This window comes from Muntiacus reevesi, chromosome 3 (assembly GCF_963930625.1).
Source record: "Muntiacus reevesi chromosome 3, mMunRee1.1, whole genome shotgun sequence".
Lineage (NCBI taxonomy): Eukaryota > Metazoa > Chordata > Mammalia > Artiodactyla > Cervidae > Muntiacus > Muntiacus reevesi.
Window position 1 is genome coordinate 141,463,933 of NC_089251.1, and position 18,619 is coordinate 141,482,551.

The 18,619-nt window shown below is 39.9% G+C and overlaps 1 protein-coding gene across 6 annotated transcripts in view; it reads left to right on the forward strand.

Moving 5' to 3' along the window:
• CMKLR2 (chemerin chemokine-like receptor 2) overlaps window positions 1-18,619 on the forward strand; it is a 47,135-nt gene that overhangs the window by 24,641 nt on the left and 3,875 nt on the right. For 2 of the 6 annotated variants that reach the window (XM_065930744.1, XM_065930745.1), the window contains one exon: window positions 8,832-8,894. The exons of 3 other annotated variants lie outside the window; for them this stretch is intronic. The gene's annotated coding sequence lies outside the window, so the exon portion shown is untranslated. Of the gene's footprint in view, window positions 1-311; window positions 335-8,831; window positions 8,895-18,619 lie in introns of those variants that run through there. One more of the 6 variants, XM_065930746.1, reaches the window with a different exon arrangement.

The following is an 18,619-nucleotide window of genomic DNA, read 5'->3' on the forward strand; positions in this document are numbered from 1 at the left end:
ATCCCATGGAAATGCAGGTGAAGGGGGTTGAGGGGAAGGAAACCTTCTGGGTGCATCACATCTACCCCGTGCTCATGGATGGCGAAAAGGCACGGAATAAGCCATTAGTTCATAGGTATGTATCTCTTTAATGTAGGCTTACCAAATCCATTTTAGGGAAGTAATTCAGGTCCTGTGACTGCTGTCTAAGCTCATCACAGCTGGGAAAACCTGTCTGAGAAGATGATTTGCTTTGTGCTGTAACTGGCATAAAGTTCAGTGCAGGTATTGCTTAACAAGCGAGTTCTGCTTAACAAGGACTTTCTGGACACTGCCTTTCAGCCCCATTTTCCAGGTCAGTATGGTGGAATTAGACTTTTTTAGAAGCAGTAGAATAACCATTCTATCTCTCTAGAACCTTAAAAACTTTATGTTGAATACAAGCAACACTAAAGTGTTTTAGACTCAAGGTATCTATGGTTACTATTAATATGATTGTTCTTAAGTGTCACTGAAGTGGAACTTAGAAATGCCAAGGTTTTTTCTTTTAATAAATAGTCACATGAGTTATTAAACATAGTTTCAGGGAATCAGACTTTAGACTTGAAGTAGCTTGTCTGACTTTATCTTGTTAGAGAAAATCTGTGATTTGCAGAGAAGAGAGAGGAACTTGTTCTAAAACTAGAGTTTTTAAAAAGAGATTTTATTGCATCAAGGGTATCAAGTGGTTTGCTACTGAGTTTCATCCAAGTTCCTTGTCTAGAAATATAATGCCTACATTTTGTTCATTTAATACATATATTGTGTTTGTATTTGTATAGGTGCCCAGATATTTTCTGACTGCTTCCTTGTGCTTGAGTACTTGGAGAAGTACTTTGCTTTTGAATTATCCAAAGTACAGACCATCCCCAACTTACAATGATTCAACTTATGATTTTTTGACTTTACAATTGCGTGAAAGTGATACACATTCAGTAGAAATTCTACTTCCAATTTTTTTTAAAGATTTCTTTTAATGTTTATTTTTATTTTTTAATTGGGCTCTGCCAGGTCTCTGTTGCAGCATCCAGGATCTTCGATCTTTGCTGTGGCCTGTGGGGTCCTTTAGTTGGAGCATAGAAGTTCCTAGTTGCAGCATATGGGACCCAGTTCCCCGACCAGGCGCCCCGTGCTGGACTATGTCTTAGCCACTGGACCACTAGCGACGTCCCTGTACTTTGAATTTTGAATTTTGATCTTTTCCCAGCTAGCGGTGTACAGTGTATGATATACTGCTATACTCTGTTGTGATGCTGGGCAGCGGCAGCAGCCTCAGCTCCCAGGCAGCCAAGTGATCTCCAGGGTAAATAGCTGATACGGCCACTCTGTGCCCAGACAACCATCTGTTTTTCACTCTCAGCGTAATATTTAGGACATTACATGAGCCATTCAACACTTTATTATAAAATGGGCTTGCGTCAGATGATTTTGCCCAGCTGGAGGCTAAGTGTTCTGAGCATGTTTTTAAGGTCAGCTGGCTGAGCGGTGATGTTCCTAAGGATACGTGTATCATATGCATTTTTTACTTATAGTTTTTTCAAGTTACGATGGGTTTCCCTGGTGGCTCAGACAGTTAGGAATCTGCCTGCAATGTCGGAGACCCGGGTTCAATCCCTGGATGGGAAAGATCCCCTGGAGAAGGGAATGGCTACCCACTCCAGTATTCTTGCCTGGAGAATTCCATGGACAGAGGAGCCTGGTGGGCTACAGCCCATGGGGTTGCAAAGAGTTGGACACGACTGAACGACTAACACTTTCACTTTGTCACCATCAGGATATAAACCTGATCAAGGAAGATCTATACTGAGATCATATATGCCTGCATATACCAGATATATGCCTATGTCTTTCTCATGAACCACCATACTAATGACCTTGAGAAGGTCACTTTTATTTTCCTGAAGTACCAGAGGCAAGGTGTTTCTGAGGCAAGATGAGTAATACTAAATATAAAAGAAATGAATTAGATATATTAAAATTATCTACTGAATATTTTTACTGTGTTCAGAACCAGTTTGCAAAATAACATAGCTGAGGTCTCAGAAGTGGTTCTTGGGACTTCCCTGGTGGTCCCGTGGCTAAGACTTCATGCTTCCAATGCAGCGAGCCCAGGTTTGACCCCTGGTCAGGCAACTAGATCCCACATGCTGCAATGAAGAGTTCAAATGCCAGACTAAAGATCCCACATGCTGCAAATAAGACTCAGTGCAGGCAAAAAAAAAAAAAATATATATATATATATATATATATATACATATGTATGTATGTATATATATTTAAAGTGGTTCTTGCCTCGATTTTCTACCACTGGTCAGAGAGTAAGTAAATGTAAAAAATGGCCATAACTTAACATGAGCTAAGAATAAGGAAAACAGCTCTCAAAATAAAATCATATGTTTTATCAGTATCTTCCTACCTCCCTTGTCTTTCCCCTCTTGCCTTTCTCCCTCCGTCCCTCCCTTCCTTCATTTGTCAAGGAAAAAAGAGGAGGAAATAAAAAGGAATATGGGCTATGTGAACGAATACTGTCTCTCCCTACTTTCTAATTATGTAAACTTAAATACCGTATGAAGATCTAGTTGGGAAGGGGAAGTCTCATGTCTTCTGCGGTTCTATGACAATTTCAGGCACGGCTGTGTGTTTATAAACTTTTCTTGCAGATGTTACATTTTATGAACTGTGACTCACCAAGGGTGGTACTGGTGTCTTTAGATGGAAAGAAATCTCTGAGGGATGAAAGATTACACAAGTCTGGTTCACTCAGAACCCGAGATATTCAAATAGAATATTTCCTGGGCGGGGAGGGGGAAGGCAACAAGATTTTGCCACACTTAAATGAATTCAAATCCATTTTTTTCTCTGAAGAGAATGAGGGAGGGACAGCCTCTTCATTGTCTGGGGAGGTTTTGTTTTCATTTGGAAAGTGTTTTTAATTTGTGTAGGCTTTTTGTTTTGGGCTTTGGTCCATATTTGTGTTCTAGTGTTCAAAAAACCACTTAGTAGTAGACATTTTTTGAATCTTCACTCTAGGCAAAGCACTGGATTTGATGCTACTTGGAGGCACAGAAAATTACAGGGCTAGAATACTTTTCACTGCCACATTTGATCTTCTCATAAAAACTTAAACTTAATGTCACCTGTATTTTTCAGATTTGGCACCTGGGATCCTAAGTAGGAAGGTAACTCATACAAAGTCTTGAAACTAATGACACGTATGACAAAAACTTAGAACCATCTCTCCTGAGTTCCAGTGTTCTTTCAACACACCAGGCTACCTAATACCAATAAATATCAGTGGGGTCAAGTGTCATGGCACCAAAAATCTCAGTAAACAAAATGAATACAAGAAGTCCATGCTAAACAAAATATCAAAATTTTAAGTGGAGTCAGGATCTCCCCCTGTTCTTGCATGACCCAACTTCACTTGCCTCACCCAAGTCTTGGCCCTATGTCATGTAATCTGAATTTGTGGGTGGGCCAATGGGGAAAGCCAATATGAAAATATTCTGGGACTGGGATAACACTAAAGGAATCCTGGAGTAAATAGAGTAACATGTCCAGATGTTCAGAGATGGATCACACATGATCCACGTAGTAGTGTGTTGAGATGAAATAGCTCTCGTTTGTTTTAATAATTCACATATCAAAGACAAGAGGGAAAACTCGAGATGCGATGGTGGGTCATGCTAACTTCTAGGGGACAAGAACCCCGTTTTCCTCAAGGGCTCTGCAAGGTGACGACAAAGTAGAGTCCTGAGAGTCTCACAATGGGGTTTGGTTGGAGGGCTTTGATCAGAACTAGAAACTGGGTTAAATTTTTCTTCCTCTTTCTGATTTTCTTCTCTCTCTCACCAATGTCCTGTGCTTGAGGTGATAGTCCAGGGCCTGGATATACACCATTTGAAAATACTCTTGCCCTTTGTAGCACAAGAAGAAATCACAGTGGAGTCCTGGGGGGAAGAAGAGGCTCTGGGGCAAATGCAGTACCTATGTGGTCCAGGCCACAGGGGACTTGAGACTTCACCTGCTGTGGAGCAGTAAAGAACGTGCATTTGCCTGGATGGCCTCAGAACACAGCTGCCATGGCTGGATGAGCATTGGTTTAGGTTCCTGGTCTGGTAATTTTGTTCTTCACGTTTCTACATTTGCAGTAACTTTAACAGCAGAGTTAGAACCACACCAAGGAATAAAACAGATTCTGGATAAATATGGGATCTCTGGCACAGCTCAAATGTGTATCCACAACAGAAGCTCAAAGACAAAAACTTCTTATAAGCTGGGTCCACCCAGCCTGGAGGTGGGGCTGTGGGGTGAGGAATGGTGAGAAAGGGTCTAACTAAAAAACAGTGTAGCTACTTTTTTTTTTTGCTTTATGGCAAGCAAGATTTTAGGTCCTTGACCAGGGATGACCAGAGATTGAACCTGTGCCCCCTGCAATAGAAGATCAGAGTCTTAACCACTGGATGGCTAGGGAAGCCCCCAAAGCACCTTTCTTTTCTTACATCATTCTGAGCTTCCTCCTGTCTAATCCTCCTCACTTGCAAGGAAGAGGGGTTTAATTATTTTGCTTTTTATTCAGCCAATCATGGCTCTAGAAAAGGAAAGTAGAATTATTCTCTAATCTCAGTGTTGTTCTTAGAAACTATTGCTTTAAACACTCTGGAGAAAGGACTCTGATACCTTGGGTGCCTAGAGGGTAAGAAATTGGACACTTACACATTTTAGTAAGAATCTAACCATGCCAACTTGCCAACTGAATGATTTTTGCAATTTCCTTAAGTTTCCTCACCTTCAGTTTCCTAATCAGTAAGTAGAGAATAAAAGCTCAAAAGTAATATCTGTTATGATAGATTACTGTCCTTGATGGATGATGCTAAAGACCCTCTAAATACAGATGTCAATGCCTTCTAAAATGTCCCCATCAGCAGCCATTCAGCCCCCTTAGTGCCCACCCTGTGCCATGGATCTCTTTGTTTGGTTTGTTGGCTGACAGATTTTGAACAGCTGTAAGTTTTGGGTTCTACTAAGCCAAACTTTTCCTAGCTATTGTGCCAAGTAACTTTTTTGCCCTAGCTTCAACACTGGAACCAGACAGAATAAATGTTTTTTTCCTCATCTTCAGGTATGTGAAAACAGCTCTCAGATCTCCTTTATTTTTAACTTTTTTATATTGGAGTAGAGTTGATTAACAGTGTTGTGTTAGTTTCCAGTGTACAGAAAAGTGATTCAGTTATATATATACACAAGTATATTTTTTTAAAAATTCTTTCCCCTTTTACATTATTATAGAATATTGAGTAGTATTTCCTGTGCTATACAGTAGGTCCTTGTTGGTTATCTATTTCAAACATAGCAGTGTGCCCTTGTCAGTCCCAAACTCCCAATCTATGTCTCCTCCCAACCTGTCCTAGCTGGCAATCATAAATCCATTCTCTAAATCTGTGAGTCTGTGTTTGGTAAATAAGTTAATTTGTATCATTTTTTTTTTAATTCCACATGTAAGCAATATCATGTGGTATTTGTCTTTCTCTGTCTGACTTCACTTAGTCTGATAGACTCCAGTTGCATCCATTTTGTTACAAACAACATTATTTTTTTTTCTTTATTTATTTATTTATCTATTTTTTATTCTTTTAAATGACTAAATAATATTGATTGTACGTATATACCACCTCTTCTTTATCCATTCAACTGTTGATAGACTCTTACATTGGTTCCATGATTTGACTATTGTAAACAGCCTTCCTTTCTCACTGATTCCTTCAACCATTCCAACAAATGTAATTTAGTCTCGAGTCCTTGCTTTTGCATTGCTTCTTTTTCAAATGGTCTTCTCAAAATCTGTTTTTGCAGACTTTCACCAACTACACCTCATGTGGACTGACAGTGATAAAGTGGAGTGCTGAGCCTACTAGCTTACTTTCACTACCGTCAAATAATTAAAAGTGTTCATGAAGAATGTTTCTTAACCATTGCAATGATAACTTTGGTATCCAACTGTTTGGTTTTTACCAATGGGCAAATCTTTCAACTGGTGCTTTATTTTACCTTCCATTACTGCATTTGATCCTATACTCATTTCTATCTCCTCTAAGTGAAAAAAACAGCAGAAATATTTTCAGGCATAATCTTGTATGAATGGGAGGAAATTCTAGAACTGCTGTCCCTCTCTCCTCCTCCTACGTTTTGCTGCTATCTTGAAAAAACATTACTTTTGCTACCAACACAAGTTTCCCTTCCCTCTACTTTACCAAGTTCACTAACCACCTCTCTGTATGATGAATAGTATTGTTTTGTGAAGTGGCTGAAATTTCAATATATTTTGTGAATTACTTGAGTACTGTTTTTTTCTCCTTTTGGAGACTAACCTTCTCTCTTTTTTTTAATTTTATTAGATATTTATTTGTTTTAAAAACTATTTACTTACTTATTTGGCTGCTCCAGATCTCAGTTGTGGCATGTGGGATCTTAATTGTGGCATACTCAGTTGGGTATGTGGGATCTAGTTCCCCAACCAGGAATTGAACTTGGACCCTCTGCATTGGGAACTTGGAGTCTCAGCCACTGCACCACCACCTTTCTTTTTTAAAGAAATGAAATATCTTGATAAAAATTGAAATAAGCATGTAGTAGCTGGCCAATTCAGTTTCCATCCTAAACTGGATGTTTCTCCTAGATTTCTGTCAATGTTACAACAACATGTGATTAAGATAAAAACATCTTTAGTGCCAAGGCTTCAGAAAACAGAAGTGTCTTATAGTAGCAGCACACACTTCTACTGTGTGTCCCCGACTTTTCTGAAGCATATGTTTGTCTGCAGAGATGTCAGGTCAAGGTTAAAGATTTCTGATGCACACCAACATAGTTGTGTTTGACTTTTTTTTTTTTTTTACTGTCTAAACCATGGATGGTATCTATGAGAAGGTTTGTAATCTGGTAGGTACCTTGTTGTGATTTTTGCTTCCAAAATCAGTTCTTCAGTAATCACAACATTGCCCAGAAGACACTAAAAAGGGTTAAAGCTCTAGTTTTGATTGCTTATTTGGATGGATTTATCCATGACATAAATTGAACAATTCAGATCTCCAATAGCTAGCTAACCATATGCCTTACAAAAATAAAGTTACAGAAGTCCTCTAGCATCAAGGTTTCCAAATTAAGTGCCCACTTCTTCCTGCTCAAAAATTATTTGCATATACAGAAATCCTTTTTGAAGAAAATTTTTAAAATTTGCTCTGACCAAGGCTTTGAAACATTACATTGTTAATTGTGGTGATTCTTTCCCAGATTCCAGACAAAATTTGGAGAAAAGTGGGACTTCCCTGGTGGTCCAGTGGTTAAGACTCTGCTCTTATACTGCAGGGGGTGCAAGTTCAATCCCTGGTTGAGGAACTAAGATCCAGTGTGCTATGTGGCACAGCAAAAGAAGAAAAGAAAAGAAAAAAAATTGGAGCAAAGCAAGATAGAGACCTAGGGCTTTAATAAAAGGTGAAAAATAGCTTTTTTAAAGAATAAGAGAAATATAATGCTTTATAGTGTTCTGTTTTCTCATCACTCTTGGTCAGATATAGGGATAGTACGGGCATTTGGGGCTAGACACAAGGGTTCCCCAACTGCCTTTGGAGGACAGACATCTGGCAATGTGTGGTCTTAGCCCAGATTCAGTATTTTTCATAATATAAAGCACACAAAACAAGTTTTAAAATCTCTCCTTAAGTCTTCTCATTCTCCTCCTAAAGTGACATAAAGAAATCCCATTATCGTTCTACTCTCCTGCTAACCCTCTGTTGTGTACTGCTTTTAGTCTTAAACTGGTAGTAATTGGAATTTCCCTGGTAATCTAACGGGTAAGACTCCCAAAGCAGGGGGTCCGGGTTCAGTCCTGGCCAGAGAACTATATCCCACATCCTTCAATTAAAGATCCCGCATGCTGCAACAAAGTTGGAAGATCTCAAGTGCTGCAATTAAGACTGGGCACAGCTAAATAAATAAGTATTAAAAATAAATAAACCCTAAGAATTCTCATCCCAGTTCAGTTCAGTTGCTCAGTTGTGTCTGACCCTTTGTGACACCATGAACCGCAGCACACCAGGCTTCCCTGTCTATCACCAACTCCTGGAGTTTGCTCAAACTCATGTCCAGCAAATTAGTGATGCCATCCAACCATCTCATCTTCTGTCGTCTCCTTCTCCTGCCTTCAATCTTTCCCAGCATCAGGGTCTTTTCCAGTTCTTTGCATCAGGTGGCCAAAGTACTGGAGCTTCAGCTTCAGCATCAGTCCTTCCAGTGAATATTCAGGACTGATTTCTTTAGGATTGACTGGTTGAATCTCCTTGCTGTCCGAGGGACTCTCAAGAGTTTTCTCCAGCACAACAGCTCAAAAGCATCAATTTTTCAGCACTCTGCTTTCTTTATCACAGGGAAACATTTTAAAAATGGTAGTGATCAATAGCTATAATTACTGAGCATGCTCTGTGTGCCAGGCACTGAGCTAACCATTTTTTGAGGACTTCCTTATGCAATCATAGCAACACTATGACTTGGAACTATTACTGCTCTCATTTTACAAATGAGGAAACTGATGTTTCAAGGTAGTAGGTGATTTGTCCAAAAATCCACAGCCAGAAGAGATAGGACTGGGATTTGAAGTCAGACATTCTGATTCCAGAGGCAATAGACCCCTTTGTGGTCTGATATTTAAATTACACCCACGTGTTAATTATCTTGAAGTCTTGCAAAAAGAATTAAGCCTGAAAATTACTCCCTAACCTAAGGTTAATCAGTCACTCTGTTTTCCTCCCCCAAATCCACAGAGCTTAACAGATTGTGCAAATCAGAACATAAACCTCTGGGTGGAACATCAAGTCAACTGTTATGTGAGTAGGCACTGACCTATCAAGTATGTGCTATGTTCTCTTGAACTGTCCTAATGAAGCATGAGGGTTAGACAGGTAAATCAGTCAGCAGGTGCCTTTTATGAAAAGACCTTGATCCCAACAGAGTGAAAATAGGTATCACTTCATGTCCATTTGGTTCGTTTTTTTTTTAACTAAAGAAAAAATTTTCTCTTCCCTCACTCCATTTCTTATTATTATTAATTTTATTTTTAATTAGAGGATAACTACTTTACAATGTCATGCTGTCTTTTGCCATATATCAACATGAATCAGTAAGAGGTATACTTATGTCCCCTCCTTCTTGAACCCCGTTCACACCTCCTCTCCATCCCATCCCTCCAGGCTGTCACAGAGCACTGGTTTTTGTTCCCTGCATCATACTGCAAACTCCCAGTGGCTGGCTATTTTACATATGGTAATACATATGCTTCAGTCCTAGTCTCTCTAAAATCATCCCACCCTTTCCTTCTCCCACTGACTCCAAAAGTCTACGCTTTATGTCTGTCTCCTTTGTTGCCCTACACTATCTTTGGTACCATCTTTCTAGATTTCATTTACATGTGTTAATATACAATATTTGTCTTTCTCTTTCTGACTGACTTCACTCTGTATAATAGGCCCTAGATTCATCTACCTCATTAAACTGACTCAAATGTGTTCCTTTTTATAGCTGAGTAATATTCCATCATGTACATGCACCAAAACTTCCTTATCCATTCATCTGTCAGTGGACATCCAGGTTGCTTCCATGTCCCAGTATTGTAAATAGCGCTGCAGCGAATATTGGGGTACATGTGTCTTTTTCAGTTGTGGTCTCCTCAGAGTATATGCCCGGTAATGGAATTGCTGGGTTGTATAGCAGTTTTATTCCTAGTTTCTTAAGGAATCTCTATACTGTTCTCCATAGTGGCTGTGTTAATTTGCATTCCCACCAACAGCATAAGAGGGTTCCTACCCTCATTTCTTTATGATCTGTGGGTTTTTAGTTCCCCTATATACTAAGTCACTTTAGTTATATCTGGCTCTTTATGACCCCATGGGATCACAGGCTCCTCTGTCCATGGGATTCTTCAGGCAAGAATACTAGAGTGGGTTGCCATGCACTTCTCCAGGGGATCTTCCTGACCCAGGGATCGAACTCACATCCCTTCCATCTCCCGCATTGGCAGGCAGGTTCTTTACCACTAGCGCCACCTAGGAAGCCTTTTAATTCCCCTATCAGGGATCAAACTATGCCCCCTGCAGTGAAAGCACAGTCTTAACCACTGGATCACCAGGGAAATCCTTGAAATCGGCTAGTGTTTAAATCCAGGATTGAGTTTCAATGCCAAGTCAATAAAAAGTTATTGTGAGTGTTACCCTAGCTTAGCTAAGCTTCCTAAAAGATTCTATTTTTTCCCTAAATGAATGTCTTTCAAATATATCTCCCTCATCTCCATTCTAACTCTCACTGCCAAGGGGCCCTTCCATCTTTGACCTCAAGTGTGTCAATATGTCCCAAGCTGCCTCCAGATGATCTTTACAAAAATTCAGTGATGACACTCACTACTACAAAAAGTTTTATTTGCTCCCAACTCACAATGGAACAAAATCTTAACTACTTAGGCATGACTTTCAAAGGCCTTCATTACCAAAACATTCCCTTGATTTGTTGTGTCTTTTCCAGTCAAACCAAAACACTTCCATTTATCCTAATATGCCCATTTTCCTAATAAGGAATATTAGCATTTGTCTTAATGTGTGGCACGAAGGAATAAATGACATGGGAGCTACAGATAGGCTGCTGCTGCTGCTAAGTTGCTTCAGTCGTGTCCGACTCTGTGTGACCCTATAGACGCCAGGCCGCCAGGCTCCCCCGTCCCTGGGATTATCCAGCAAGAACATTGGAGTGGGGTGCCATTTCCTTCTCCAATGCATGAATGTGAAAAGTGAAAGTGAAGTCGCTCAGTCGTGTCCAACTCGTAGCGACCCCATGGACTGCAGCCTACCAGGCTCCTCCATCCATGGGATTCTCCAGGCAAGAGTTCTGGAGTGGGTTGCCATCGCCTTCTCCAACAAATAGGCTAAATGCCTCTTATTCAAGGATAGGCTCTGCCAGGACTTGGGGTGGGAAGGAGAAATCCAACAATAACCATTTAACCATCAATATAACAGTCCACCTTCAATTTCCATTTAAAACTCCCTTGCTTCTCTTGGGTTAATAAACAGGGAATCTTTATAAAATACTGCTCTGTCCCAGCACCTTCCAAGTGGAGATCATTTTTCCAAAGGGCAACAAAATATTCTGCTGGTGCCAAACATCTTGAGCACAAACTGGGGTGTGGTATACTGTTTATATTTGATAGTGAGTGAAAAATATTGAGCAATGACCTCAAATAACTCTCCCCCACTCTCTCACTCTTTCTCTCTCTCACACACATGCACACACACACTTTTGAACAAAGTCTCTTCCCTAAGTAGACAGCTCTTGAGAGATAAAGTTTGCTGATCACATATGTTTGCTGATTGATGGATTTTTGGTTTACACCAAAGAGTTTCTCTCTCATGTCCATTGGTTCTTTCTGCTTATTGTTGTCATTCAATCAGAAGCAGGGTATAGATACCCTCAAGGTTCCCTATAGTTTTAATGGGAGATACATTTCACAGGAGATGCATTCTTGAGCTCTTTATCAGGGTAAATGGATAATTCTGGGGCTTCACTGGTGTCTCAGTGGTAAAGAACCCACCTGCCAATGGGTTCAATCCCTGGATGGGGAAGATTCCCTGGAGAAAGAAATGGCAATGCACTCTAGTATTTTTGCCTGGTAAATCCCATGGACATGAGGAGCCTGGTGGGCCACAGTCTATGGGTTTGCAAAAGAGTCAGATACGAGTTAGTGACTAAACAATAAGAACAACATGGGAAATTCTACACAGGCAGACAATGGTCAGCAACGTCAAAACCTTCTATATGGTTGAAGCAGATTAGACTCCAAATTTTCTTAAAATTCTGTTAGGTATACATTTTTGCAGTGATCCATGACAACCCATCTAACTCAACAATATGAAACTAAATTAAACCCCTTTGCATTCACCAAATGTTCTGCCAGAAGGAATCTTTGTGTTTTGTCAAGGTAAATAAACTAAATGTTTCCCTCTACAGTCAAATCTCATTTAAAACCACACTTAAATGTTTAAAGATACACATTTCTACCAGATGTTCTTTCCCCAAATCATCTGAATTTTATAGAATGTTTATCACTATTTTTTCTGCTAGAACTCTTGCAGTGAAATCTGTTTATTCAGGACAGAGTTTCAGCTTTACCATCTATTAAGTCTGCATAGATCAGAAACCAATTTGCTTAATTCAATAAACTGCTCTGTGCTCCAGAAGTAGATATTTGTCACTTGAGTGTCAATGTAACTGTCACCCAGGAATGTGACAACTTGGTTCCCCACAGCAGCTGAGTTCTTGCAGTAAACATGCCACTCCACGTTCTTTGGAAACCAAACCACAGACTTCAGGGGGTGTTTCTCTGAACTTTGCTCCACACCAAGCATTTTTCACACATTTCTAATGGACTCAGGTGGACGTTTTCTATATTCATGTCCACAATACAACTTGGCACTCACTTCAGTGGTTACTCAAAAGATTTAAGATCATGGAGATCTGTATAAGTCTTTATTTCAGTCAGAATTATTTATTCGCCTTTCAGCAGCACATATGGTTTAAGACAAATACAGTAGCTATTTCCTCTTTTTCAGTCAAGTCAAAAGGACTCATCTTAGCGATGTTTTGTACACTTCCAAATGGAGAAAAATATTTGACGTCTCAATGGAAAGCCACGGCCAGCCAAGAGAGTTTCATTTTTCCTGTTTAATGAATGTGAATGTTTGCTTTAAATCTTGTTTATTTATTTATTTTTTATGATCTAAAAAAGTTTAATAAGTATAATATCATCATGTTAATAATATTAATTAAACGCATGTACATATATACAGGACTTCCCTGGTGGCTCAGGCATAAAGAATCTGCCTGCATAAATCTGGATTTAAAGACCTAAGTTGGCCTGCTATGCATCTTCATTTCTGGTTACTACCTAGCCAGCGTTTTCTTCTATTGTTCAGACATCCCTCCAGTTTCATCTGAGTCTTCATTCACATCGCCTCTTCTCAAAAACAGAAAAAGTTTTATGTGCCTAAATATGCACATATGTGTGTGTATGGTATGTAGCATGTATATGTGCTCAGTCATGTCCAGCTCTTTGCAACCCCATAGACTGTAGCCCACCAGGCTCCTCTGTGGAATTTTCCAAGCAAGAATACTGAAGTGGGTTGCCATTTCCTCCTCCAGGAGATCTACCCAACACAGGGATCAAACCCACATCTCTTGTATATCCTGCATTGGCAAGCAGTTTCTTTATCACTGCCTCACCTGGGAAGCCCTATATGTGTGTATATACATGATGAAACTGAAGAAAAATTTCCCCATATTTTCTTTCTGTATCTCTTTTTGCTCTTTCTCTCTTATCAAGAATAAATAGGTAAGTATAACACAGTATGTTTGATGATACAGCAGAATGTCAGGGGCTTTTTTTTTTTTTTTTTGAGGGGCTTTTTTTTAGAATTTTTATTGGAGTGTAGTTGCTTGAATATCAGTTTTTTAAAAGTTTAAAAATACTTGTTCTTAAATATAGGGCCTTAAATTTAAATTGGCAGAAATGCCCAAGGTAATATCCTTTCTCTGTAGAGTACATTTTTACTTTGAGATTGCAGGTGTTTTCTTGAGATTTCATTATCATACAGTTCATTTGCATTCTCACATGTGTATAGATTTTATTTTTTCAATAATTTTATTTCTTACTATATACAAAGCATAGTGTTAGCAAAGATTGCATATTCAAGTGTTGACAGCGTCTTGGAAAGTGTCATAAATGAGCAATTTAGAAGTGGTGACCATGGCAAATGAGAGAATGCATCCCTTGTCTGAAGAGGAATGCAACTGCTGCTATAGGAAGTACAGGTCCGTTATTACCAGATGATCTACATTTTCCAAAGAAGCTAGAAATTGCAATTATTTTTGTGAAGTCTATTAATGTTTAATATTAGCATTGACATCAAGCATACATTTTTTTAACACTTTTTCAACCAAATGAAATACATTTGCAGTCTCTACAAAGCGCAGTTGGTTTAGTGGGGTAGAGTGGACCAGGCCAAGCCAGGACTCCAAGGTGAGAGTGCCCATGGATAAAGGGCAGATTCAGCAGCAGGAGATAGAAGAAAGGAGTTCAGACTGAGCCCAGTGTGTGTAGATGAGGGTTTCTTAACTTTGGCGTCCTTGACTTTTGGGGCAGCATGATTGTTGTGGGGGGCTGTATGTTCTGGGATGCTTAACAGTATCCCTGGTCCCTACCCACTAGATAGCAGCTGCATTTTCCCCTTCATCCTCCATCCTTTGTTGTGACAATCAACAGTGTCTCTAGATATTGTCAAATATCCCCTGGGAGGCAAAGTTATCCCCAGTTTGGGATCCACAGGTATAGATTGCGGAAGTGATGGAGAATGGGAATTGGTATCAGAGCACTGACACCTGGGATGGTAAGTGGATAGTCTAACCAAGGTTGGGAGAGAAGCGTGGATCTTCCTAGAGAGGAGAGGAATAGCCTGATGGAAATGTGGTAACAGTGTTCTCTGGAGGACCAAAGGTATAGCAGTCCAAAGCTGGAACCTGGAGTAAGGACTAGGAACAAGGCAATAACCCAGTTATTCAAACCAGAGAATGAAGTAGAAATAGAACCATGGATCAGGATGGCTGCCAAGTTACACTTCAAACAAGAAATATAGCTGAGTCCAAGTCTGGGGCAGAGCAGAGCTTACAGGTGGAAGTTGAAAGGCCTAAGCTATGAGAATGAGAACAGTGATGAGGCAGGGAAATAGTGGTCTGCCCAGAGATGGCAGAAAGCAGGATGAGGGTCATTTATCAGGGAATTTACTCATCATTCCCTTTTGAGAACCAGGAGCTTTGTTACAGCTCCAAGGAAGGGCTCTGGTTCTAGGTAATGAGCCATTGTTTTGCCTTTCTTATCAGGGTCCTCCTTAGTAACTCTAACAGAAACCCAGTAAAGTCAGGAACTTGTCCATAGCATCTTTTTTCCTAGAGAAAATAAGAGTTATCTCAACTCTTATATCAGTTTGGAGAAGGTTAAAATGAGGGTCTGTGGAGAGACCCTGAGTAGCATTAAACCTTATGGTTGCCTCTCGGGTCCCAAGGGGCAAGTCATTCTCAGGCCAACTCAGAGTTTCTATCTCCATTTAACATATAGCCTCCTCTCCTTCACTGTTGAAAAGCTCAGAGTCTTCAAAGAGTTTGCCTCCCGCAGAGGTCACAGATTTATAGCTGGGCTGAATATGGCCCACAACTATTTTGTTTTGAAACAGTAGTTTAGGAGTTGGGAACTTTTCACATTAAAAATACAGATATTCAGGGACTTCCCTGGAGGTCCAGTGGTTAAGACTCTACTTCCACTGCAGGAAGCACAGGTTCAATCCCTGGGGGGGGAACTAAGATCCAGCATGCTGCAAGGCATGGCCAAAAAAATAAATAAAAGAAATACCTTAAAATATATATGTGTGTGTGTATGTATATATGTATAAATTTTCATCCATTCATCCAAAACTCTGGCAACACTAAGCCCTCATTTCCCACGTGGAAACAGTCGGCTGGAATTGAGTAGCTGCTTTCCTCTGAAAGGAAGTCCACTGTTTTTTGACTCACCCAAATCCCATTATCTCCCCAATTTGGACTATTGTACCCATTAAAGTTACCTGCCCTTGTGACATTTAAATTATGAGTTAAAGGGCAGAGGTCATTTAGCTCTGCCCAAGTCACACAGGTCTATTACAACTCTAGATCTGCTCCTCATTTCTTTATAAAACAAGTTTCACCAGCCCGTCATAGTCAATGGCAAAAACTGCTCCATGAGATCATCCAGGCACCCAGGCCTCTATCTTGTGAACCATCATGTTTCCCTCATCCACCTGGTACATAATGGCTCATCACTGCATCCTCACTCAGCCAATAAGAAGAGAAAGAGGGTAGGGGAAGGCCTGACACCGGCATTGAATCAAGAGGTCTAAACATCTTATTGTATATATAAGCCAAGGATTTCCAAAGTTTGCCAACAGATCACCAGAATCCAAGCAAGAAACATGGAACAGATTGTCACTGATAGCCCTCGGAAGGAAATGACTCTGCCCACACCTAGATAACAGTTTTCTCCAGACTTTGAAATAAAAAATTTGTAATTTTAAGCTACTCAACATAGAGCAGTTTGTTACAGCAGCCCTAGGAAACTAATAAAGCTAGCCTTTAGATATTTGGAAACTTAATTCCATCTGGAGGCACCTGTAAACTGTAAAGCAAAGTACTGGGTTGGCCAAAAAGTTCATTTGAGTTTTTAGTAAGATGTTACAGAAAACCTGAACAAATTTTTTGGCCAACCCAATACACGCAAGGCATATAATTAAGAATATGTCCTCAAGGGTTAACTGCCTAGCCAAGGACTTGGTAGGGTAGTCTTTGAATTCTGCCTTTCTTCTCTCTTTTCTCCACCCCACTCCTCCCTCTCACCATCACCAACACACAAAAACATCTGCTGTAAGACACAGGGGAATTCCTAGCTTATATGGCCTGTGAAGGCTTCAGCTGGGCAGGATGCAGCTCCTCTTGAAGATCTTTCTCCAAGCCTAAACTGGTCATTGCATCTAACCTACGCATCTGCTTTCTGGAAGATTAGCAGTTTCTCTGGAACAGGGCTTTCTGTTTGAAGGGATTCTGTTTGGAAAGATCACTCATCCTCAAGGTAATTCTCCTGCCCCAAGAGAATTGGGAAGAAGGGTGGCTGGCATCCTTCAGCAGACCCTATGACCATTCTGGCCCACCAGGGTCAGCAGTGACAGCTCCTGACTTGGTGAAAATAGTGGTAGGATTTTCCAGGCAAGAGTACTGGAGTGGGTTGCCATTTCCTTCTGTGTGCAAGTAGAGGTTCTCCAATGGCTTCTCTGTTTGGGGAATGAGATTCCATCTACTCATTCTTTTGGGTTTTGTAAGGTGATTCCAGGCCACTTTGCTTCAGGCTTGCTAATAGTCTAAAGAATAGGTCACAGGCACCAAAAAGGTGGCTTCCCTGGTGGCTCAGTTGGTAAAGAATCTGCCTGCAATGCAGGAGACCCAGATTGGATCTCTGGGTCAGAAAGATCCCCCGGGGGGCCATGACAACCCACTCCAGTATTCTTGCCTGGAGAATCCCCATGGACAGAGGAGCCTGGCAAGCTATGCAGTCTGTGGGGTCACAGAGTCAGACACGACAGAGCAACTAAGCAGAGCAACTTAAGCCCTGTATTAAGCACTGTGGGGTCCAGAGATGACACTCATTCTTGAGGAATTCACAGTTTGGGAGAGCAGAAATCAGAGAAGTCAATGAAAGCGTAACATATTAAGTACAGTAAGAGCAGTGTGACAGAAGAGGGGAATGGCACATGGTTAAGAGCTCAGGATCTGCATTCAGTGCAGCAGGGTTTCCAGTCTGACTCCAATTATAGGTTGCCGTGATACTGGGGAAGTCACTAAGCTTTTCAAAGCTTCAGTATTTTTCCTTGTAAATAGGAAAATAGTAGTACTTATGCACTTTTACATGATTTTTTTCAAGAATCAAATTAGATCATACATGCCTAGCATCCAGGAAATCCCCAACAGCATTGGCTACTGCATATGATAATAGTTATTATTAAGTATTATTAATATAATTATCTGAGGGGAGGTAATGTTAGAAAATGTTTCCAAGAAAAGGTGGCATTTGAGCTGAATAATGAAAAATAAAAAGAAAAGTTGGCTGAGTTTGGGTTTGGGAAGATACTAATGAATTGCTTTAGTTTATTATGCTCAGTTAGATTCCTCAAATGAAAATGAATTTAGATAAGATGAAGAATTCAGTGTTAGTCAAACTGAGCTTGAGATGGCTGTGAGCAATACAAGATGTTTTGACCTCTTCATTCTAACTCTACTATAATCTCAAATCTTATATATCTGCCCTGTTAGTGATTATAGCTCCATGAGATGACTATAACTACTCGTAATTTTTCTACTTGATTTTGAATACTACAGATAGAAATAGCAAAATAAATTGATGAAGCTAGAATTGTACCCAATAAGCTTTGTTGTGGTTGAAAAATTGACATTTAAGTCTTCTTAGCCCAGGAAACTAGACTTGATAGCAGGAAAGAAAAAAGAGACCACAGAAGAAAATTTACCTTGTATGAAATTATAATAGACAACATTTGGTATAGATAAAATAAGCAAAATAAAACTGAATAGTAAATCTTTGTTGTAATGTAGAAAAGAATTTAAATTCAAAACAAAGAAATACCAGTACAATAATAATTTAAATAAAGTTTGAAAGTGAAAGTCACTCAGTCTTGTCTGATTCTCTGTGACCCCATGGACTATACGGTCCATGGAATTCTCTAGGCCAGAATACTGGAGTGGGTAGCCTTTCCCTTAAATGCACTCTATAGAAAGTTAATGTAGAAATTAAGTGGTCATAGTTCATTCCAAAGTGTATCTTTTAGTTGAGAAGTCTTCCATATTGATATAATTCTGATGAACATATTTGAATTCATAAACACAGAATCGGAACATCCAGGAGTGCCAAATAGGGTCAAAATCT